Source organism: Felis catus, chromosome D3 (assembly GCF_018350175.1).
Source record: "Felis catus isolate Fca126 chromosome D3, F.catus_Fca126_mat1.0, whole genome shotgun sequence".
Classification (NCBI taxonomy): domain Eukaryota; kingdom Metazoa; phylum Chordata; class Mammalia; order Carnivora; family Felidae; genus Felis; species Felis catus.
In genome coordinates, this window is record NC_058379.1 from 39,922,067 (window position 1) to 39,946,762 (window position 24,696).

The 24,696-nt window shown below is 39.5% G+C and overlaps 1 protein-coding gene across 9 annotated transcripts in view; it reads left to right on the plus strand.

The window, feature by feature from the left end:
* DLGAP1 (DLG associated protein 1) overlaps positions 1-24,696 on the plus strand; it is a 1,131,601-nt gene that overhangs the window by 526,579 nt on the left and 580,326 nt on the right. For 8 of the 9 annotated variants that reach the window (XM_045042034.1, XM_045042033.1, XM_023241780.2 and 5 more), the window contains one exon: positions 3,558-3,662. The gene's annotated coding sequence lies outside the window, so the exon portion shown is untranslated. The remainder of the gene's footprint in view (positions 1-3,557; positions 3,663-24,696) is intronic. The other variant, XM_045042035.1, reaches the window with a different exon arrangement.

Below are 24,696 nucleotides of genomic sequence, written 5' to 3' on the forward strand. Positions count from 1 at the left end.
AGTAACTGGCTTATACAGTAACTTACATAACATGAATGATAAGAGGTGTGTTAGTCAGGACTCTAGCGGCAGAGTCAAGGAATGTAACCAACTTGACCTAGTAGAAGTCAAAAATATTAAAACTAAATAATTTTAACTATTTAAAATAGAATGGGTCATAAGGCTCTATGAGCTCGTGGAAGCCACAGGAAAAAACAAAGACCGGTGAGTAGGAAGCAGGTGCATTGGGAGAGTTCTCACTCCCTCTTCCATGAGTGTCTTTTTTACTCATCTTTTCCACCGGTTACCAGTATTGGCTTCCTCTGCCCATAAGGGACGTGGTAACCACGCTGCAGCCATAACTCTTTCACCTAAATAAGACTGTAATCTCCTAGTCCCAGATGAGAAGCCCAGTCTAGGTGAGCAATGGCCATGGATCAGGACTCAGGGACAAACAGCTGACAGAGGACACCTTTCAAAGTTGGGGAATGCAGAGAAAGGGATTGAGTAGACAGTCTAAAGATAGATGACTATGGGACGCCTGGGTGGCTCAGTTGGTTAAGTGTCTGACTCTTGACTTTGGCTCAGGTCACCATCTCATGGTTCATGAGGTCGAGCCCCACATCAGGTGGAGCCTGCCCTATCTCCCTCTCTCTCTCTGTCCCTCCCCCACAAGTTCTCTCACTCTCTCTCTCAAGAAATTTTTTTAGTTTATTCTGAGAGAGAGAGAGAGACAGAGGGAGAGGTAGAGAGAGAACCCCAAGCAGGCTCCATGCTGTCAGCATGGGGCCCAAGGTAAGGCTCGATTCCACAAACCGTGAGATCATAACTTGTGCTGAAATGAAGAGATGCTCAAGTGACCGAGCCACCCAGTCATCCCAAATAAACGTCAAAAGTAGATGACTGTAGGAGTGCCTGGATGGCTCAGTCTACTGAGCGTCCATCTTGGACTCAGGTCATGATCTCAGGTTCGTGTGTTTGAGCCCCTCATCAGGCTTACTGCTGTCAGCACAGAGCCCACTTGGATTTTCTGTCTCCTTCTCTCTCTGCCCCTCCTCTGCTCATGGTCTCTCTCATAAATAGGCATTAAAAAAAAGTAGATGACTGTAGAGCTCAGTGGCACAGTGGAAAGCACACTACTGAATCAAACAGCCTAAGTTCAAATTCCCATTTTGGTTTTTTGTTGATTTGTTTCTTTGTTTGACTTTACTTTTGCTCATTCTTAGATGTAGGGACTCAATATTGGTTACTTGGTGATAGGAAAGAATAAGAAGAAGAATAAACGAAGAACCCTTGGAGTAAAGGAAAACAAGAAATGAAAAAGAAAAACAAAAGTACCAGCAAATCCAGAATTCTGAATTCTAACTTCACCTCTGTTACCAAGGAGTAAATGCCTTGGGCAAGTCATTCCCTGGCCTCAGTTTTCTTGTCTGTATAATAAGGAGATTAGGCAAGAAAGAATCAGTAGGTTTCCAAAACGTGCATGATCACGAGAATGAACTGGGCTCCCAGCTCAAAATGCAAATGCCCTGAATCTACTCGTGAATAGTCTGATTTAATAGATCTTGCATGACCTTCTGTAATTTGTATTTTTCTGCAGCTTTCCAGATGATTGTGATGTTCAACCATTCTTGGGAACCACTAGACTAGATGGCATTTGAGACACAGCCCAATGTTTGCAATATGTGTTGACATTAATATTATCTAACTTAGAAAAGATTCCACTTGCGATAAAACTGATTTCTTATTGTATATCTGGGTATGTTTTTAAGAAATTGAATAATCTTTTCCTTTCGTTTCTGTAGAAAATTAAGAATACCTAGTACAAACCAGATGCGCAGTAAATAACACAAATGAATAAATGGTCAGTTCTTTGTTTTAATATTAGCTTTTTTTTTAATCTCTTTGAGTAATCTGCTTGTCATACAGGTAGGGAAAAATTTCAGAGTTCATTTGGTTTACTGGAATATTAAAAATACTTAGGATAGGGGCGCCTGGGTGGCGCAGTCGGTTAAGCGTCCGACTTCAGCCAGGTCACGATCTCGCGGTCCGGGAGTTCGAGCCCCGCGTCAGGCTCTGGGCTGATGGCTCAGAGCCTGGAGCCTGTTTCCGATTCTGTGTCTCCCTCTCTCTCTGCCCCTCCCCCGTTCATGCTCTGTCTCTCTCTGTCCCCCAAAAATAAATAAATAAACGTTGAAAAAAAAAATTTAAAAAAAATACTTAGGATAATCCTATATAAACCACAACTCATAATTATACCTGAAAGCTACTGATAATAGAATATCATTTTTGTCTCTTATAACATGGATAAATGAAATACATATATAAATATAATGTTCCCAACATGTATTATGTGCTATGAAAATACACGATACTGTTGTGCTATTGTAGTTCTCGCATTTTACCCCCCCTTGCATCTTATTCTTAACCTCTCAACTTTGCCACTTTCAAAATAGTGCTCAGATAAGTTCTGCAGGGAATTGTGTTAGCCCTGATCTTTTTGAATGCCAAGTGTTCTTTTTGGAAACAAGTAGTGTTACGGGTTTCTAAAGGGGTTGAACTTCAAGGCAGGGATTCTGGAATGTCATTCTGCCTTTGTGCCTATTAGCTGAATGAAATTGGGCAAAATACGTCACCTTTTCTGGCCTCCAATTCCTCTTCTGTGAAATGAATTCCATATTCATTCAGGCACTGTAATTCCTATAAATAATTAGAAAGTAAAAAAAAAAATACACCAGTGTTCTTTAATTCTGAATGTCACTGTATCTCTGCTTCATACTTAGATTTGTTATTTTTCTTGCTCCCTACGGAGACTCTTTTAATATGCTACCTAGGGCCACGAATTATATTCCTTAAACAGAATTCTATTGATATCTACACTTCGCAACACCAGATCATTTTTGTGTGTGACACCAGTCCATTTCTATGTGGAAGAAAAATCACAGCTCGGGCTAAAGCATGTGATAGGATTGGAAAAGTTACCTCTCCCATAACTGTGGGCCTACTTACAATTCCGTTTTGTCACTTGCTTCAGAAAGCGTCAATAACGAGGGGTAACAGTTTGGTTTGAGCATCGGTGGCAAGCCTGTAGTCATGCCCCTGGGAAGATGATGCTGTGATTTGTGTCTTCCTGCGAGGTCAGAAGACCCACCCTGTGAAGACTGATACTTTTTAGCCCTTTATTTACAGCTGCTTAGTTGCAGTGATGATAAAACAAATAATGCACAGGAAACGTATAGCCTTGTATGTATCGCGTATCTTACAAAATCAAAAGATTAATGCATGCATTTTATTGCTTTTTACAGAAGATTAAAACGTTAATAGAAAAGTAGATTGCAGACTCTCAAACCTATTTATTGTGGCGATATTTACTTATTTATTTTTGTGGTGGATGTTCTGGAAAGCACAAAAATACAAAGCATAACATCATGCAAAAACATGGTCGTGTAAATTTTCTAGGGAACTCTCTTCTCACATGATGGAACTTAATGCTTGTCAGAGTACTTCTTAAGAGATCTTCGGTATCTTTGTTTCAGGCTAGCTATTGCATCTAATTGTTGTGTTTCGCTATGTTTCAGAACAGCTGAGCATTACCTACCACGAATAACATCAAGTCAAAAACTGCAAAGTTGGGATCTTTTCCTGCCTTAGAAGCAAGAAAAATGGAAAACTGATCGTCAAAGGTAAAAGCGTGTCCTTTCTCCTTATGTAACATAAGCCTACAGCTACTTTTCCAGCTGTCTTACATAAACAATTCCCTTTATTTTGATAATATGGGATTTTTGAATTTAAATATTTCTGGCCTGTAACTCCAGACGTATTAAGAGGCTGCTGAGTTTGGTCTGTGATTTTTAAGTCCCTTGTTGATTGTACAGAATCTGGACAAGATGCGTTTTATATGTTTAATCTTCATTCCTGCTGGTAATCTAGAAAGGCAGATGAGGCAAATGTCATTTTCCCGACCGTGGACCAACATACTGTACTTTAGGCCAAGCAGGGAATGGTGAAGGTAGATGGCATAGTATCAGCTTTTAATTTGTCTTAGGGTGTCGTACAGGTTGGGACTTAACAGTACAAGGTGTTCAATGTGATCTACGTGCTCTAAGAAACACACTGGAAGCATTTGAGGCAAGGCTATGATCTCCACTCTCTTTCTGTCATTACGGAGTCTTGAGAAGGGAAAAAAGAAAGGTCTTAATGATTTACAAATCTGAAATACCACATACATGGCATCTGATCTGAAGGGGCTTAATATTGCTGAAAGTATTAGTAAGCTGTCATCTCTTGGGGGTTGCCTGCTTGAGACAACGATTTGGGTGTGGTGATTAAATGGGGAGCTCATCCCAAGGATGGGAGTTAGAGATCAGGGATCGTCAATTGGGGAAGAAGCAAAGGCCAGAATAAGAGGGGAGCGGACAAGTCCTCCCTGTGGACTGCCGGAGCGTGCTTCCCTGGGACCTATGGGCGTGCGTGAGACCTCCCAGAATTTCTGCCTGGAGCAGGAGGTTTATTCACTGCCTTCCCCCATTGGTTGTGGATTGCTCCCAGAGGCATTGATTTTTTTCCCTTCAATGTGGGGCTGTGCTGGCACTACGTGGGGCTGGAAGACACTCAGTGGCCACTTGAGGTAGGCATTATAAAGGTGAGGAGAACCCAGGTTGGCGTAAAACCATCTGTCTGTGCAGCCGGGGCTGAAATCAGAGATGGACCAAAGGGCATGACGTGGGGAACCAGAGGCATCTATTATGCTTCCTTTGACTTTATTTTAAGTCATAAAGTAAATCAGTTTCCTTCTAAATGAACTACATCCAGGAAGAAAATATTTTGTGTTGTAAAGACATTGAAAAGTTTTATCCAAGTGTCATGGAACCAGAGTGAACTCTGTTTCGGAACTAACTTCTTCATCAATAAATTGTCTGTGTTCAGAGGGAGAGGTATATCTTGGTCCACAGGTACATTGGAGACCTTACATAACCAGATTTGAAGTATGACCCAAATGTTGTAATAGTTCAAGATAATAGCATTTGATTATCTCCGCACTTAATATTCACTGTAGATAGTGTTACGTACAAGAAGGTGTTTGGATACACAAAAATACAATTAATGTCTTCCCTGTTTGGAAACAACCTAGTTAGCAGTGTCATCATCTGTGCAGAAAGTGTGACTTAAATTATGGATGTCTGAGCATAATGTTACAAAGATAGTCAGCGGGTAGGGGCGGCTGGGTGCCTCAGTCGGTTGAGCGTCCGACTTCGGCTCAGGTCATGATCTCGCGGTCCGTGAGTTCGAGCCCTGCATCGGGCTCTGTGCTGATGGCTCAGAGCCTGGAGCCTGCTTCGGATTCTGTGTCTCCCTCTCTCTGTACCCCTCCCCCACTCATGTTGTGTCCCTCCCTCCCTCCCTCTCTCTCTCTCTCTCTGTCAAAAATAAACAAAAAACAATTTTACAAAGATAGCCAGCTGGTGATACAGATTTAACACATTAAAGTGAATCCGAATTCTCGGCAGATTTAAGTAAAGTCAGGTGAAGGCTCTGGTTGTGTTGTGACCTAGTAGATCCTATGTTCAGAGGAGGAGTGTAGTTGGTGAAATCTCTAAGGAGTTACACAAATAAACAGCAACAAACATGTAAATTGATGTGCATTAGCATACAGATTCCTAATGAAGGAAATGAAATATGGGGAAAGAGGGGAAGGAACAGCAGAGAGACTTAGGGCAGGGGAACCAAGGAAGTAGTGGCAGATGGCAAGGCAGAAATACGAAAGGATAGACAGACTCAGTCTATGGGATGAAGAGAACCCTGTGGCATTGGAGAGAGATCTCTTAGAAAGACCCATATCCTGAGCCCAAGAAGGCAAGCTGAGTGAATGGGTACCAGGTAACTTTTGAGGCTGACAAATGCGTGAATCATCAAAGATTAAGTTGCTTGGTCTTCTCATCTGAACAATGCAGTCACCTCTCCATGGCCTCATTGGGCTCTAAAATCTTCCTAAATAAAAACTCCGATCATGTTTGTGCTTTTCTCAGAAAATACTACCTGGTTTACCGATCCGTCATCGTCCAAACTTCTTACCAAACATGTAAAACCTGCCATTCTGAGTTTCACACTGGCTTCTCATTCCTTGGCTTCCCTTACCAGTGGTCTAGATCATTGTCTAATATTGCAAATTCTGTAATTTATCAAGTCTTACGAGTGAGTGTAATGTATTTGGGCTCTCAAAGATAGATTGGTCTGGGATAAGACCCAAGAGTTTGCATTTCTAACAGGTTCCCAGGTGATGCTGCTGGTGCAGAGGGCTCACTTTGTGCACCATTCTGTAAAACAAACAATCCGGCTGGCACTGCAATTCAATTACACTGCAATTCAACGCATTGCAATTCAATACATCGTAGTTTGAGTCAAAGACTGATTGCAGTAAAAGGGCTCACTTGCCAACATCGCCAATGTGGGAAGGGGTACTAGTGTAAGAACAGACTGAGTCTTCTAGTCAAATATCATCTTAATGTCATACAGTTCCCAAGAGTAAGCTTTGCGATATATTGTCAATTCCCCTTCTATGTTATAGACTTTGTAGACCTGTAAATATTTGATGGATGGGAGGATGGGTGGGTAGATGGATGGGTGAGTGGATGGGTCGGTGGGTGGATGGATGGATGGGTGGATGAGTGGGTAGATAGATGGATGGATGGATGAAAAGGACAGATGGGTAGGCTTGGCAGCCAAGAGTTAGTTTCAACAAGAAACTTAATCCCTTGCAAAGAAATTGCTCTGGCATATGCCATTGGGGAAAGACTAATTTCCCTCACATGAAAACCTTCTTATTGTATAAGACCATACTCAGTATATAAGATATTTAAGTAGGTGGAATAACTCTATATATTCAGAACCCAAGTGTTTGGCATCAGTCGTATTGTGCCCTTAATAAGCAGAGTCTTGCACAAAAGACTTTTTTTGCTATTGGACTGAGTAAAACAGGGGGCAAATGTCATTTATATCAGGGAAGATTGTACATTTTACTTTGTAAAAGATCACTGGGTATGTGAAACCAGGAAATCACATCTTTTTAATACATTTCTTTGCAAATGTCTCTTCCTTGAGTTTAAATTTTGCAGCTGCAGCATAATTTGAGTGTTGATTCACATGTAGGACAATTGTGCTTTCTGGGTTTTGCTTTCGTGCATTCAAATGTGTTCATGTATTCATGTTGCACATTTTCTCTCTGCATCTTTTATCTGCATACATCATCCCATGATTGGCTTGGTAAATTTATCCTACTTTTCTTGCTAAAATAACTGTTCCTGCTGTCTGTTTTCTGCCTACTCTTTAATTTATTCCAGAAATTGGGCTCGGTGCCTACTTTTAGAGCACAGTGTGAAATGTATTCTGTATGTTTTTAAATCAAGTTCCCATATATTTTTTTTTCTTCTTATGTGTCCTATACTGATGTCAGCTTTGAAATGCACCCTTGAAAAAGCCTACTAGGATTACGTATTAGCATAAATAAGAACAATAGATGATGACATGAATCTTGAAAATTTATTTTTGAAGGTTTATTTCATAATTTAAGAGTAGAAAATTCAAAATTTAGGGCATGGCATGCCTAATGTTAAGCTTAAAGGCAAAGTCATAGTTTCAACTTTGCTCTTACTTTGCTGTATGTCCTTGGCTGAGTCCTTGGACCTCAATTGTACTTCCATTATAAAAAGAAAGATTTAGGATCACCATCCCTGGGATTCATTCCAGTGTTTGATCTTGCGATGTCAGGATGCAGATCGTCTGAAACGCTGCTTAAAATCAGGCACGAAAGTACAAATGAGTCAGTCAGTCAACTAATGGCACATATTTGAGAGTGAAGTTGAAGGAGCAGGGTTTTGGATACAGAAAGACCTGACTTCAAAACCTAATAACTCTCGCCTTTGTTACCAAGATGAGCTCTGCGTGCCTTTGCATTTTCATCTGTGAAATGGAGGCAGTTAGTAGTACCTGCAAAGTTGCTTTCAAGATTAGACATAATCAGAAAAATATCTAGCACTTGTATGCGGAACACGCATCCATCTAAAGATCCGTGCAGGTCTCTAAGCTGGCCAGAGCCCAAACAATGGTTTCAGGGGTTAGTGAAAGATTACGTTCTTCTTCTCCAATGTAACTCTGCCAGGCTAAGAAATTTTTATTTGTGACTCTGAAGAATGAACACAGTTTAGAAAATGTATCCATAGTTTAGTCAACTGAGACTGGCAATACTAATGGGAAAATTCAACAAATTTTTTGTGTGTGTCTAGACGGGGTACCTGGTTCTATACATTGCCAATGATTACACACAGCGAGCAAGCCCCTTGTTATCAAGAGCAACCCCTTCGGGGTCAAAGCATGAACTTTGTACAAGCTGGATTCTGACTCTTGTCTTGTTATCTGGCCACACTTTGAGCAGAAATTAAAATAAAGATCCTTCAAGGATACAGGTGTGCTGTTTCAAAGAGGCACAGGCACCCCAATGTTTATAGCAGCACTATCAACAATAGCCAAAGTATGGAAAGAGCCCAAATGTCCGTCGATGGATGAATGGATAAAGAAGATGTGGTATGTATGTATAATGGACTATTACTCGGCAGTCAAAAAGAATGAAATCTTGCCATTTGCAACAACGTGGATGGAATAGACTGTTTTATGCTAAGTGAAATTAGTCAGAGAAAGACAAATATCATATGACTTGACTCATGTGGAATTAAAGATACAAAACAGATGAATAGAAGGGAAGGGAAACAAAACTAGTATAAAATTAGGGAGGGGGACAAAACATAACAGACTCTTAAATATAGAGAACAAACTGAGGGTTGCTGGAGGGGTTGTGGGTGGAGGAATGAGCTAAGTGGGCAAGGGTCATTAAGGGCGTCACTTGTTGGGATGAGCACTGGGTGTTATATGTAGGGAATGACTCACCAGATTCTACTCCTGAAATCAGTATTACACTATATGCTAACTAACTTGGATGCAAATTAAAAAAATTAATTAAAAAAAAAGGAGATTGGCTGCCAAATTGCCCAGCCACAATACTCGTATGTTGTTAATATCATGCAGAATTAAAATTCAAGAACTATGAAAAAACAATAAAGATCCTTCAAGACCTAGGTTTAGCCTGAATAAATGTTCGTCCACTCTTGATTTATATCTGACTCCAGCAAATTAAAAGGTATTCCCTTTTTGTATTTTTCTTTCTTACCCTGTATAGAAGAATTTTGATAGCCTATTTGTCTGATGCAGCCTTTTACCCAGAGGCAAAAGAAATCAAATTTTGGTCAATAGATGATTAATTCACTATAGGATTCATGCAAATAATAAATATTTTTTGGTTCTTTTTAAAGTGTTTTTGAGGTTGAATTGTCATTTGGATATTGATGAACCTTAGTGCTTTCTCAGGAGCAATTCAGATCTGCCTACTTAATAGGAGTAGATCAATAAAGTTTTGGTAGAATATTTCATCAATCTTAGCAGAAGACCTAAACCGATTGTTTTTTTTTTCCCCTCTATTTCAATATTCTGTAATTTCCATGCAAGCTAATACCTTTTGAGATAAATCTTACTTTTTACTTTTGTATTCTTTTCATGTCGGAAATAATTGAGGAGCTATGAATTCCTGGTGCTGTTTGAGTATTTTTGATTCTTTCAGACGTCTGTAAGATAACGAAAATCGAATTGTGGAATGTTGTGTTTATTTGCCATGTCTTAGAGACATATCACAGTCAAGATGAAAGTCATCATACTGATGAAGCTGTTTCAAGCCCTGGGAGAGAGGGAGAGGGGGAGGGGGGGGAGGGGGGAGAGGGAGACACGAGGAGAGGGGGAGAGGAGGAGAGGGACAAAAGGAGGGAGGGAGGGAGGGGAAGAGGGGGAGAGAGAGAAAGACACACACAGTGGTCAACAGCAGTGGTTGTGATGGTGGTGAATATGTAAATGTATGGTATTGTTAATAATTACTATCATTTATTTCGGTATAGACCGATTATTACTGAAGGTACCTTTAATGAAAGGATCTATTAAGTACTCTATGAAAGAAACCTAAATACACTTTGCTGTATGATAGAATGACTTCTTTATAAGTAGAGTGGAACGGAGTTTACCACAACTCACGTATTTTAGCATGTGTTGACACTGTAAGCAAACCCAAAGGCAATATTTACTATGCAGTAAAATGATACAGCTTGACAAGAATTACTTGAAAAGAAAAAGCAAAAAAGAGGGAAGGCATGTTGGCTGAGCTTACTTGATTCTTGTTCTGTTAACATGCGCTACAAATTTTCACCTTCAGTATCTGATTTATTTAATAGCTAAGTTTAGGGAAAAGATAATACCATTTGAAACAACACTGAGATACTTTTATCCTCCTATACAATCTGGGGATTGTAACTCAAATAAGGTACATTTGAGGGCACCCTTGGTATTTCTTTGTGATTAGAAACGTAATAGCGAACATACATTCAATACTTGGGTATGTGCCAGTGGAGGGGAGGCATAATTTTATCTCCTCCCTCTGAGGGTCTTCCACCGGGTCTGAGAATTAAATCGACACAAAATGGACTAGCAAGCGAAAAGCACTCAAAATTTACTTAATGTCAGTTTAATGTGACCTGGAGCCTTCATAAGGAGATGAAGAGCCAAAGAAGGGGCAGGACCTCAATGCCTTCACAGTAGGCTGAACAAAGAGAGGCAATTGTGGAAACACAACTAGACCACACAGGGAGGTAAGAGGAAGGGAAGAGGTACTTTAACAAGGTCTGTTGGTACGGAATTCTTTCTGCCCCGACTCCCTGCTTTGGTGATAAGAATGTTTCTGCTGGTACAGGAAGGACATCTTTCACTCGGGAGTTGGATCTTGTGCGTTTAGGAAGCAGAGAGGAGGCCAGAATGCAGAATGCTCTTCTTGTACCTGGTTTTCCAAGTGCCTTTGGCTCCAAGTGATCCTTATGCCGAGGTGGCATGTTTAAGAGCAACATATCCTGGTCCCTTCCCCAGGCATTGTCTTAAGCACCTTACCTGAGTCACCTCACTTAATCCTTACTACAACCCTCTGAGAAAATTGCATACAACCATAGGAAGGAATCGACAAATCCAGCACCATGGTAACTGATTTCAGGCTGTTTTTCTCAATGATAGACAAAGCTCACGGAAGATTCACTGAAGAGGGTGTGGTGTTCCCACATCCTGTCTATCATGTAGAGGATAGGAACACCACACGAAGTCCCATTTCGTGGTCATAGGCTTCTTCATTTAACAGTTGCAGAATACCAGGTCTTCTCATCTGAATGTATCACATTTTAAAATCATGTACTAGGCCATCAAGCAAGTCTAAAATGTACTCTCCATTTCACAGATGAAGAAACTGAGATCTAGAGAAACTAAACCACCCAGCAGAGAACACGGAGCCAGTTTGCAGCCGTGCAGGGCACAGACCGAGCCTGCCATCCAAGCCACTCAACGTGTAGCATTCTCTGTCCATGTTGGTTGTCATGTAGGTGGAAGGCAAGGAACTGGTCTCCAGGAGATAATTTAGTGTATCAGGAGAGGAGAGGTAGAGAGTAAACCCAATTCATTATGCAATGTTTTGAAACAAGGATGTTGTCAATTTGAGATTCACCAATTAGAGCTTTATGCCACCCGTGAAGCTAGACTCACAAGAAAACAATCCAAACTGTACGTTAAAAGTGGACTCAAACAGTTGCATAATGTTCAAATAGCAAAAGCGAAGCACAAATGACACAGTTTGAGCTACTATCTGAAATTAATTTTTTCGTGGCTCGGACCTGAGTTACTGATCAGGTTTAGGGCCCATGTGTTAAATGCAAGGACATGCACTGGTGTCCTCATGGTCCCATCAAACCTATTGCAAACTCAGTTCATTACCCCGCCCCCTTCTCTGCAGGGCACACATTTCAAAACCCTCGGTGGATTCACGAACCACAGATGGTACCGAATCCTGCATACACTGTTTTTTTTTTTCCTAAACATACACACCTATGATAGAGTTTCAGTTATAAATTAGGCACAGTAAGAGATGAACAACAATAGCTAATAATAAAATAGAGCAACCATAACATCGGTTATGTGAATGTGTCTCTCTCTGTCAAAATACCTTACTGTACTGTACTCACCCCTCTTCTCATGATGCTGGGAGATGATGCAATGCCTACATGATGAGATGAAGTGAGGTGACTGACCGTAGGCGTTGGGGCATAGCATTAGGCTACTATTGACCTTCTGACAGGAGGGCGGAAGGAGGATCATCTGCTTCTAGACCACAGTTGACCATGGGTAACCGAAACCAGGGAAAGCGAAACTGTGGATAAAGGGGACTCCTATATTTCCCAAACTGAACTCATACGCCCCCTCCCAGCTGCTCCTCCCTCCCCTGCTGTTCTCCATCCCCATCTATGTCGCCACTACCCACACGCCCGCCCGACTGCTTAACTTAGAAACCCGGGAGTCATCTATGAAATCTCTTTGCCCCCCACCTTTGGTAAATTTCAATGAATCTGTTGAATGAAATTCATATTCCCCATCTAATATTTTAATGCCCAAGGAGTCCATAGGGTTGGGGTCAGAGAGAATGTGGAGATGAGACTTTATGCTGTTCTGATGGTTTCTAATGTGTTTTGGTTTCTGCCCACGCTATTCAGTTCTCCTGTTTGGTTTGGGTTTGGGTTTGGGTTTTTTTTTTTTGTTTTTTTTTTTGGTTTTGGTTTTGGTTTTGGTTTTGGTTTTTTTGTTGTTTGTTTGGGGGTTTTGGTTTTTTGGGTTTTTTTGGGTTTTGTTTTTTGTTTTTTTTTGCATTTTCTTGTTAGTGGTGGTATTGCTGTTGAGTATAAAATATGTTCATGGAAGATCTACAGAACAGCAGAGATCTTTTCTTCTCGCCATAAAGTATCGTATATGTTGACAAATACAGAGCATTGCCTTTGGTACACACACACTCTCAGCAATACTGCCCTCTTTAATTACACCCCCTGGGGGAAAAATCAGTTTCCTGGCAAGGCAGCTTTCCTAATCAGAGACTTCCTGGGTCTTAAGTAATAAGAAACTCAAATGTTTCAAACTGACACTTAAACTGAGGCTTAATTGGGCATGTATTTTTATCTCCTTTGGGGATCAAGAAACTCTAAATGTTACATACTTAGACAATATTTCATGAGGGACACAAGGAAGGTTTCATGCATTTTGATCCTTTCTTTATTTAAGAAAGTTACTGGTAAATAATGTATGCATTGGTAGTAAAAGCTTGAATAATTTATCTCTTTCTTGACTTTTAAATTACCACTTTCCAGATAATTGTATTATCATGGTTTTTCATTTGAATGTGTTTGTAGGTAGGGAAAATTTTGCATTGTTAGAATACCAAGGAAGAAGCCCTGGGCAGGTAAACTAGAGGTGAGTTTCAATAGGATTTCAAGGGTAAAATGAAACCTGTCCCCTCAACCAACCTTGCACCTCAGGGAGAGAGTTAACAAAAAAAGAGAAGAATTATGGACTAAACTTCAGGAAAGCCCTTCATAAATTCAGTGGGCAGGAGAGCAAGGAGGAATTCACCAGGAAGTTCAAAGAAAACCAGAGCTGAGCAATAGTTAAATGGTAAAAAAACAGATTTGATTCAGAACTGTTGCGATAGGAACAAGAGACCCCATTAGAGAACGAGGTTTAATTCCAATGACACCACAGATAGGTAGGGATTTCTAGACCAAATGTGGAGCAGGGGTCAGAGGATGAAAATGACTAAGGGGAAATTGCAGGCATTAGAGAGGATTCTGGTTAGTTAGACCTGACACGACTCTTGCTAAAGGCTGGCCACGGCGATCAATATCAAGACGGGACAGTGAAAAATTTGATCAGATACTGAGGGGGTGACCAGTGACGGAGGGTGGAAGGTTCTCCCTAAGTTGATTTAAAGATTCTTGCTACAACTAGGCAACGCAAGCCTGACAAGGACAGACGCTGAGCCTGAGGTGGAGACCCAGAGGAGCCTCAGAAGTGTTAGACCATCCTTGTCAGAAGGATGCATACACAGCCAGGACAGAGATGGCTTTTATCATGAAGGCTGAAAAGAAAGTTCCAGGATTCAGACTAGCACATTTAATTAACAAAGTCCCACCGTAACCTTAAATCCAGCAATTCCTTTCGCTTCTGGCATCTATCTGAAAAGTTTTTATGATTATAATTGGCAAAATTACAAATCGGGTCGCCCCATCGCCCTTACCTGACTTCTCCATCTTTTACAAATAGAACCAACGTTATACCTCAGGGTCAAAATCTTGGTGTCACCTTTGTCATCTGCCCTCATCCCATTCCCCCGCTGCTGCAGCCCCTCCCCAGGTCTGGTGGGTTTTTTTTTCCCCCCTGGTGCCTTCAGATCTTCCCCTTCCCGGCATCCTCTTCACCACCCTGGGTCAGGCCCTCACTGCCTCACACCCCAGTGGCTGCAGTAGCACCCCTACTAACCTGCCTGAAATACCATCTCTGGCATATTTTTAATAATTAGTGTTTGCCAAGTCCTTATGGACCAGACACGATGCTAAGTGTGCTATTTCATTTAATTCCTGTAATCAGTTTTAAGCAGTAGGTTTTATTATTCCTACTTAGCAAATGAGAAAATTAATCTCTAGAGAGTTTGCATAACTCACCTAAGGTCGCAGCAATTAAGCAGAAAATCTGACTCCAAAACCTGAGCCCTTAACCATTGTCGCGAGGTACCTCGTGTGGCCATGTGTGAAAGGAAAGCGGGTGACTCCAGGAGATAGAGCAGATACAAACAGGTGAGCTGCAGACTGGGAAAGATCCCCCTGGTCTCACCCAATGGACAAAAGCTTAGTTAAGGTTTTTAAGCAGGGGATAGGGAGAAACACGTTTAGATGGTGAAAGGATTAGAGTGATTCACATTTGGGGAGTGAATCTCTGGCTGTCATGAGCCCTGGCCACATAGCACGTGCTGTCTTCTCTGCATGGGATCTTCTTACTGACGTTCTCTGCTTCACAAATGTCCTTCTAGACATCCCTCCAAGGTCACCATCCTGGAGGCGCATTGTATCTCTCTTCCAGACTCTTCTAGCCTCTACCCAAAGCACGTAGACTGTCAGGAGCCTGTCATGCTGCAGACTGTTGTGCAGTGATTCACATTTGATCCTCACAATCTGCTTGAGATGTTTCCACCCCGATTTCAAAGATAAGGAAAATAAGGCCAATGGATTTCATATGACTTCTCTTCCTAGGTTGTATCTGAATCATCTTTGTGTTCCCAATGCTTGGTACCTAGTAGATGCTCAACAGATGGGTAAGGGGCACTTCAATTACCTTTATCTGGGTGTATATTTTATTAAAAATATTTAAAACTCCCAGATAACAGGAATTCGCTTTCCCATGTTGTTGTGTTGCTCATAATAACCTAGCAAAGTGTTTTGCGCAGAGCAAATAAACGTACTTCATTTATTTAGCTTAAAAGGTCTTCATTTTACGTTTGATTTTGTATGCAGCACACTTTGGAGCAGGGTTTTAAGTGCGTTCTCTTTCGCCAGAAATTAGTATAATGCCAGTTTCTCTTGGAAGGCCGTTTCTGCCTAGAATTAAATGATGTCTATATGCTAGGTAACTATTGTGCCTGGTAGAATGAAAGTAGAGATGGAACCATTACCAACTCGTATCGAAACTTGGCTATATAATGGGCAGTATGCCGTCCACTTCACACATAAGATGTTGTTTTCTCCTCATAATAACCAATGGAGTAGGTATTAATTGTTTTTAATGTTTATTTATCTTTGAGAGAGAGAGAGTGTGTGTGAGCGGGGAAGGGGAAAAAAGAGAGGGAGGCACAGAATCCGAAGCAGGCTCCAGGCTCTGAGTTGTCAGCACAGAGCCCGATGTAGGGCTCAAGCTCACAGACCATGAGATCATGACCTGAGCTGAAGTCGGACGCTTAACCGACTGAGCCACCCAGGTACCCCAAGTATTATTTTTATCCTCACTTTATCAATGAGAAGGAAGGCACAGAAAGTTAATTTCCCCACGGTCACACAGCTAGTAAGTGGCAGGCTGGAATTTGAACCCAGGAACCACGGCTCAGAGTCTATATTCATTCACTCACTTAATAAGTGTATTTATACCCTAGTATACAAGTCTTGATTTTAGGTTCTCCTAGATGGTCGGTGAATGTTTACTTGACTGTATGAGGTCTAGGCAAGGGTATTCACTGACTCATGTGTAAAAGAATTATTTTTTAGTGGTGGATGACTCATTTCGATGAAAAAATTATTTGCCTAAAGCATCCATTTTTAGTTTTCACATTTTACATGCTGTACCAATTCATCCTCAATTAAAATAAAGCAATTGCAAAGTGACTAGGAAATAGTCAATTATTGTTCAAGCTGCCAAGCTTCAGGAATTAGCATCCCAGAATTTGCAAAAATGTTAAGCCAGGAAAAAGAAGTCATAAAACACCATTTCAACTGCTTTTGAAACTCTGTCCGATATTAGTAATTGTATTATAATTTGAATTTTGGAATCGTAGAATTTTAGAGTTGGATGGGAACTTTGAGATCATCTGTGCCAAGTTGCTGCTTAATGCCAGAAGTGTTCACACGCATTTGAGAAAAAAGGCATTTGATAAATGTTCCTCTAACATTTGCGTAGAGTCGATGGAAGCCGTGCGTGGAATTTTTTACTCTATTATATAACTTTGTGCCTTTGGCTATTAAAACGTTACAATATTTAGCCAATCCAGTCCAGCAGGGGCTCTTGGGACTCTTTCCTGGGTCTTTCCCGTGCCTACATCTGGCCCTTTGAGAAAAAAAAAAAACTTGCCAACCTCTGCTCTAATGTTGGAGCTCTTTGTTTTGTTTTTAAATCTTACTATTTCCCATTTCATCCATCATGTGGACTAAAATGATTGACAGAGTGAACAACATAAACACAAAGAGCCTACGCATGGTTTGACTTTCTTTCCGTTATGTCTCATGAGTAATTGTTCTTTCTCTCTCCCTCTGCTCTTTCCACCCACTCCCCACCCCCTTCTCCCTCTCTCACACATGCACTTTATTCCTGAAGCTTATACACCGGGCACAATGATGGTCTTTCTTTTTGGTGACATTCAGTCTGGACGTCATCCGTTGCCCTAGGATACAAATGACATCGTCACATGCCATATTTTGAAAAAGACATAGTAATGCTGTTTATGATCATTTAAAGATAGAACTTCCTGGTATCACGTGCGTATATGACTATGATGTTTTTACTAGAATTGGGTGTGAGTGGTTGATTTTTCAGCAAATCCTTTCGCATGCTGCCCCTGCCCTCTTGCTGTCCTTTCTCATGATCCCTCCCCCTGGCTACCTCTTCATCAACCTCATCAACCAAGGCAGACAGTTTTCTTACAGGTTTTGCAAAAGGCCACCTTCTCGCTACTCCTTCTGCCCACCCTCTGGTCTTTTTCCTGCTTCCAGAGTCCTCCCTGAGGTCTTTGTTAACATGTCATCTCAGAGTAGCCTTCTGACACCCTTTAATGACTACCTCAGCACCTTTTGTGTGACATTCGTGACACTCATCCCAATATGCAGTTTTCTCATGGTCTACATTTGGATTCTACGTGTCCACGCGTGTCTGCGTATGTGTGGGTGCCTGTGGGGCACTACCAGCCCTCTCTACTGGAATGTAAACGTCACAACGTCAAGGACTCGATGACACAACGTCATTGGGATTTTTACTCGATTTTGCTGATGCCATTTTTTGCATTTGTTACCAATAGATTACTTATCACTAATAGTCATTATTCCAGGTACAGTGTACCTATATCCCCTTTCTTCTTCGCTAACGGTGGTGTGGATGTATTTGTGTCAGTGAGGCCTCTGGAATTTATGTATTCAGAAAATTTGGGAAATAGGAAATAGTCATCTGTCTATATAACTGAAAACCTTTTTTAGATTACATAGAACTTCAAGAACAGCCTGAAAAACCAACAGGAAGGGAAGGTATTTAATGTTTTTGTAATGAAATTGACTCAAATAATTTATGCCACAGTGTTCAGGAAGGTTTGCTTATGGTAGAAAGGCAGTCAAATGACTGTGTGATTAAACTTTTCTAAGAAAATAGGGTGAGGCATCATTTTAGCATACTCTGGACAGTGCCTACAATGTCCTGTTCAGATATGTAATAAATAGTTGAGGATAGCACCGATTATGCTGTATCACTCATTGTTGGACATAATTGTTTACCTTGCAGTTAAACTCTTAGGAATATTACTTTACAGATTCTTGCATCATTCCTTCCTATCACTATTTCAGAAAGAGGAGATTATTTGCCTTAAGAATCACACCTGTTGACGGAATTGCTCTAGACTGAGTCCCATAGTCCTAATGCTGCTAAGAAAGTCTTTGCCAAAGTTGGCATTGGGTGGGGTGGTCAAAGGCAGTTTAAGAGTCTACAATCTCCCATCTATCCTTTCTTACCTTCCTGTAAGCCAGGTGTCTCAGGGAAGGCTGCAGTGATGTTCATGGTCATGGAGAACTGCATCTTTGAGAGTACAGACTGGTCTCTGAGAATGATGGACCAGTCTCCCTGAAAACTCTCACTCTAGGAAGCACCCCTATGTCCCACCCTCTTCTTCACGATTGGGGAAAAGTAGGAGAGTTGTACAGTGTTGCCTAACAGGATTTTTATAGATCATATAAGGGACAAGACGCTAGATCTTACTTACCATAAATGGCCCTCCTCCTTATGGCCGCATGCTTGCCCAAGCCATAACATATGTCTGTAATATTCTAATCTAGATTGGAAATTACAAGGTCTCCATGGGTTCCTCTTAAACCTACAGAAACTTTAAAGGCTCTTTTTAAATTAAAGCATAATTGGCATACAGTGTTATATAAGTTTCATGTATGCATCATAGTGATCCGATATCTTTATACGCTAAAAAATGGTCCCCACGGTAAGTCCAGTTACTACCATACAAAATTATTACAATATCATTGACTGTATTCTCGATGCTTTCCATCACCATGACTTACTTATTTTTATGCCTGAAATTTTGTAGGTCTTATTTGCTTCACCTGAACTTAGATTTTTCTCACTCTCCCCAACTCCTCCTCCTTCTGGTAACCATTTATTTCCTGTGTCTATGAATATGTTTCTGTTTTGTTCTGTTTGTCCATTTGCTCTGTTATATTCCACATACAAGTGAAATCGTGGTATTTGTCTTTCTCTATATATTTCATTTAGCTTAATACCCTGTAAATCTATCCATGTTGTTCTAAATGCACGATTTTATTCTTTTTGATGGCAGAGTAATATAACATTGTGTGTGCACACGTGTGTGTGTGTGTGTGTGTGTGTGTGCGCGCGCGGATACCACATCTTTTCTTATCCACTCATTTATCAGTGAACATTAAGGTTGTTTTTGTATTTTGGCTATTGTAAATGTTGCAATGAACATATGGGCACATGGATCTTTTCAAATTGGGGTTTTTATTTTCTTTAAGTACTCAAAAGTGGAATTGCTGGATTGTATGGTAATTAGCGGCTATGCCAGTTTACATTCCCGTGAGTAGTGCATGAGGGCTCCATTTTTTCCACATCCCAGCCAAAATTTGTTTTTTGTTTTGTTTTGGTTTGTTTTGTTTTTTGTCTTTTTTATCATAGTCAATCTGACTGGTGTGAGGTGGTATCTCATTGTGGTTTTGATTTGTATTTCCCTGATGATGAGTGATGTTGAGCAGCTTTTTATGTGTCTGTTGGCCATCTGGATGTCCTTTCTTCCTATCCTCTACTTATTTTTTAATCCGATTATTTTTAAATTAAATTATATGAGGGGATTTTATTAATATTAACTTGTTGGATACATAATTTTCAGTTTTCTCCTTTTATTCATTAGGTTGCATTTTAATTTTGTTGGTTTCCTGTGCTATGCAAAAAACTTTTCAGCTTGACGTAATCCCATTTGTTTATTTTAGCCATTGCTTTTTATTGCCGTTCCTTCGGAGTCTGGTCCAAAAATACACTGCTAAGATCTGTTCCAAAAAATTTACAGTTTATGTTTTCTTCCAGGAGTTTTATGGCTCCAGGTAGTTTCAAGTCTTTAGTACCTTTTGAATTAATTTTTATATACGACATAAGAATATAGTCCAGTTTCATTATTTTGCATGTAGCTGTTCAGTTTTCCCAGTACCATTTATGGAAGAGACTATAATTTCCTTACTGAATATTCTTGCCTCCTTTGTCATAGACTAACTGATCACATGTGTGTGGGTTTATTTCTACACTTTCTATTTTATTCCATTAATCTGCGTGTCCGTTTTTATCCCAGTACCATACTGTTTTGATTACTATAGCTTTGTAATATAGTTTGAAACCAGAGCCCATGATACCTACAGCTTTGTTCTTCTTTTTTAAGATTGCTTTGGCCTTTGGGGATATTTTGTGGTTCCACACAAGTTTTAGGGTCATTTATTCTAATTCTGTGAAAAATGTCATTGGTATTTTTTTTAATGTATGTTTATTTTTGAGAGAGAGAGTACAAATGGGGGAAAGGCAGAGAGAGAGAGAGACAGAGGATCCAAAGCAGGCTCTGTGCCTACAGCAGACAGCCCGATGTGGGGCTCGAGTTCACAAACCCTGAGATCATGACCTGAGCCAAAGTCAGATGCTTAACTGACTAAACCACCCAGGTGCCCCAGTCGTTGGTATTTTTGATGGGTATTACACTGAATGTGTAGATTGCTTTGGGTAATATGGTCATTTTAACAATACTGATTCTTCCAATCCATGAGCATGGAATATCTTTCCATTTATTTGTGTCATCTTTGATTTTTTTCATCATTGTCATATAATTTTCTTTTATTTTTCTTGCCTACCTGCTCCGAGTAGGATTTGCATTACTATGTTGAATAAAAGAGAGGATATAGTGAGTATCCTTGTCTTGTTCCTGACCTCAGAGGAAAGCTTTTAGTTTTTCCCCATTGAGTATGTTAGCCGTGTCTTCATCATATATGGTTGTTATTGTGTTGAGGTATGCTTCTTCTATACCCACTTTGTTGAAAGTTTTTATCATAAAATATGTTGAATTTTATCAAGGCTCTTCTTTCTTCATGTCCAAATATCATTTAGTATTTCTTTCTTCGGAACTTATCAAAGAAGCATTTTTATTCTTGTGCTGCATGCAATGACTGGTAATATAGCCATTACATTTCTCTAGCCATTCTAATGTGATTTTATTAATTAGGTTTGTATAGCACAGTTGTGCTAACGGATGCTTTTTAGGCACAAACGGCTCTTCCCTATCCCTCTCCTACCATGCCAAATAAAAACTTCTCTTGACTCTATAGGTTCTTCAATTGTTATAAATGTATGCATAATTATTCTAGAATACTGAACAGAAACTGTAGATGGAAAATTTGCAAGCATCTTGGAAAATTGTAAGTAAAATAAATTTCCAGTTTTACCCACCACTTAGCAATCCACGTAGACCATTTGAGAACCATAATCTTTTGTAGCCCAAAATGTCATAATGAAAGTCAAGAGATCGTACATTCGTTTCTAGTTTAATCATTGATTTCGTTTGACCTTGGGCATCTATTTTACTCCCCGCCGTAGTAAATGTGTGGGACCTTGGAAACTTTGTGAATTAACTTGAATTTTTGCTAATAGGTCATGTTCCATTGTCCTGCTTCATATGCCATTATTACCCTTTAAGGATCTGCTTATCTCTGTAAGGAGTCACCTGTTTCTGTTTCACACATCTCTCATGCCTCTCTCTTTACTGGGGGCTTTCTTCTCCACTCATTTGAATAATCCAAAGAGATTATAAAGCATTTAGAAATCAGAAAGTGACATGTACATGGTAAGTAGTATAATCATACTTTCACAGGTGAAATCAGCAGTGGCAGGAGGTACATAACTGCTTTTAGTGACATAGAATGTTGTTACAAAACATAATGGGGTTCTTGGAGAAAATATTATATAGCTAACAAAAGACGGAAATATCCCATTAAAATTAAGTTCATCTCAAAGTCAAAATTCTTTTGAAAAAACTCAGTCCTGCTGTGGACTGTTTTAATCCGTGATTTATTGTGACACATGAACATCATTTATACAGTCTTGAGCCACTCCAGATGAGTTTTCTAGATGTGTTTCTTTTTACAGTAATTGGATGATTGAAGTTAATTGAATAAGCTAACAAATTACATATGAAACATCATTTGTGCCATACCTGCAATAGGTTATCTTTATTTTTTTTTATTTATTGAGGGAATAATTGACATGCAGTATTATGTTAGTTTCAAAATATTATTCGACATTTGTGTACTTTGTGAAATAGTCACCACAATAAGTCTAGTTACAATCTGTCACCTTATAAAGGTATTACAGTATTATTGACTGTATTCCCCATGCTGCACATTACATCTCTATAGCTTATTTATTTCATAACTGGAAGTTTGTACTTTTAATTCCTTTTACCCTTTTCACCCCTCTGGCCCCTTTCCTCTGGCAAGCACTGGTCTGTCCTCTGTATTTATGAGTCTAGGTTTTATTTGTTTTGTTTTTTGGATCCCACATGTAAGTAAAATCACAGGGCACTTGTCTTTCTCTGTCTGATTTCCCTGAGCATAATAGCCTCAGGGTCCATCCATGTTGTCCCAAATGGCAAGATTTCACTGAATTTTATGGCTAATAATAGTCCATTGTATCCATATGCTACATCTTCTTTATCTGTTCATCCACTGATAGACACTTGGGTTGTTTCCATTCTGGATATTGTAAATATACCACAATGAACATAGGAGTACATCTATCTTTTCAAATTAGTACTTTTATTCTTAGGATAGATAACCAGTAGTAGAATGGCTGAATCATATGGTAGCTCTGTTTTTAATGCTTTATGGACATTTCATACTGTATTCCATAGTGGCTGCACCAATTTATATTACCACCAACAGTGTGCAAGGGTACATTTTCTCCACATCCTTGCCAACACCTGTTATTTTTTTTTGATAGTCATTATGAAAGGTGTAAGGTGATGTATCATGATTTTGATATGCATTTTCCTGATTAGTAAATGTTTAACATCTTTTCATGTGCTTGTTGGCCATCTATATGTCTTCTTGGAAAAATGTCTATTCAGATCTTCTATCCATTTTTTAATTGGATTGTTAGTTTTTTGTTAGTGAGTTGTAGGAATTCTTGATATATTTTGGATATTAACCCCTTAGGGTTAGGGGTTCATTAGGTTGCCTTCCATTCATTAGGTTGCCTTGTCATTTTGTTAATTGTTTCCTTCACTATACAGAAAGTTTTTAGTTTGATGCAGTCCCATCTGTTATTTTAACTTTTTTTTTTTTTGCTCTCGTCCAAGAAGTCAGATCTAACAAAAGCACTGCTAAAACCAATGTCAAAGAGGTTGCCATTTATATTTTCTTCTAGGAGTTTTATGGTTCCAGGTCTTATTTTCGAGTATTCAATCCCTTCTGAGTTAATTTTTCTATATGATATATGATGATAGTCCAGTTTTATTCTTTTGCATGTAGCTGTCCAGTTTCCCCAGGATTATTTATTGAAGAGACTATCCTTTTATATATATTGTTGTATATTCCTGTATATTCTTACCTACTTTGTCATAAATTAATTGACTATATACGTGTGTGTGTTTCTGGGCTCTCTATTCTATTCTCTTGATCTTGTGTCTGCTTTTATGCCAATACCATGCAGTTTCAATTATTGCAGGTTTATAGTATAGTTTGAAGTCAGGGAACTTGATACCTCTGGCTTTGTTCCTCTTTCTCAAAATTGCTTTGGCTATTCAGGATCTCATACAAATTTTAGAATAATCTGTTGTAGTTATTTGGAAAATGTCATTAGAATTTTCACAGGCATTACATTAAATATGTAGACTGCATTCAATAGTACAGACATTTAAACAATATTATTTTTTCCAATCCATGAGCATGGAATATCTTTCCATCTATTTATATCTTCAGTTTCTTTCATCAGTGTCATAGTTTTCAGAATATGGGCCTTACACCTCTTTGGTTTAATTTAGTCCTAGATATTTTATTCTTTTTGATACAATTTTAAATTGTATGGTTTTCTCAATATCTTTCTGATAGTTTGTTATTAGTATATATAAATGCTACAGATTTTTGTATATCAGTTTTGTATCCTGCAACTTTACTGATTGATTTATTCTAATGGTTTTTTATGGAGGAGTCTTCAGGGTTTTCTATATGTAATATCATGATATTTGCAAATAATGATAGTTTTACTTTTTCCTTCTCAATCTGGATGCTTTTTCTTTTTCTTGTGTGATTGCTGTGCTAGGATTTTCAACACTATGTTGAATAAATGTAGGGATAGTGGGCATCCTTGTCTTTTTTCCTGATCTTAGAGTCAAAGCTTTTAGCTTTTCCCCACTGCATATGATCCTAGCTGTGGGTTTGTCATAAAGCCTTTCTTAAGTTAGGTATGTTCCTTCTGTACTCATTTTGTTAAGAATCATTATCATAATTGGATGTTGAATTTTTCAAAAATTTTTTTATGTTTATTTCTTTTCGAGAGAGACAGAGACAGAATGCAAGTGGGTTAGGGGCAGAGAGAGAGGGAGACACAGAATCAGAAGCAGGCTCCTCGCTTTGAGTTGTCAGCACAGAGCCCAACACGAGGCTCAAACTCATGAACTGTGAGATCATGACCTGAGCCGAAGTC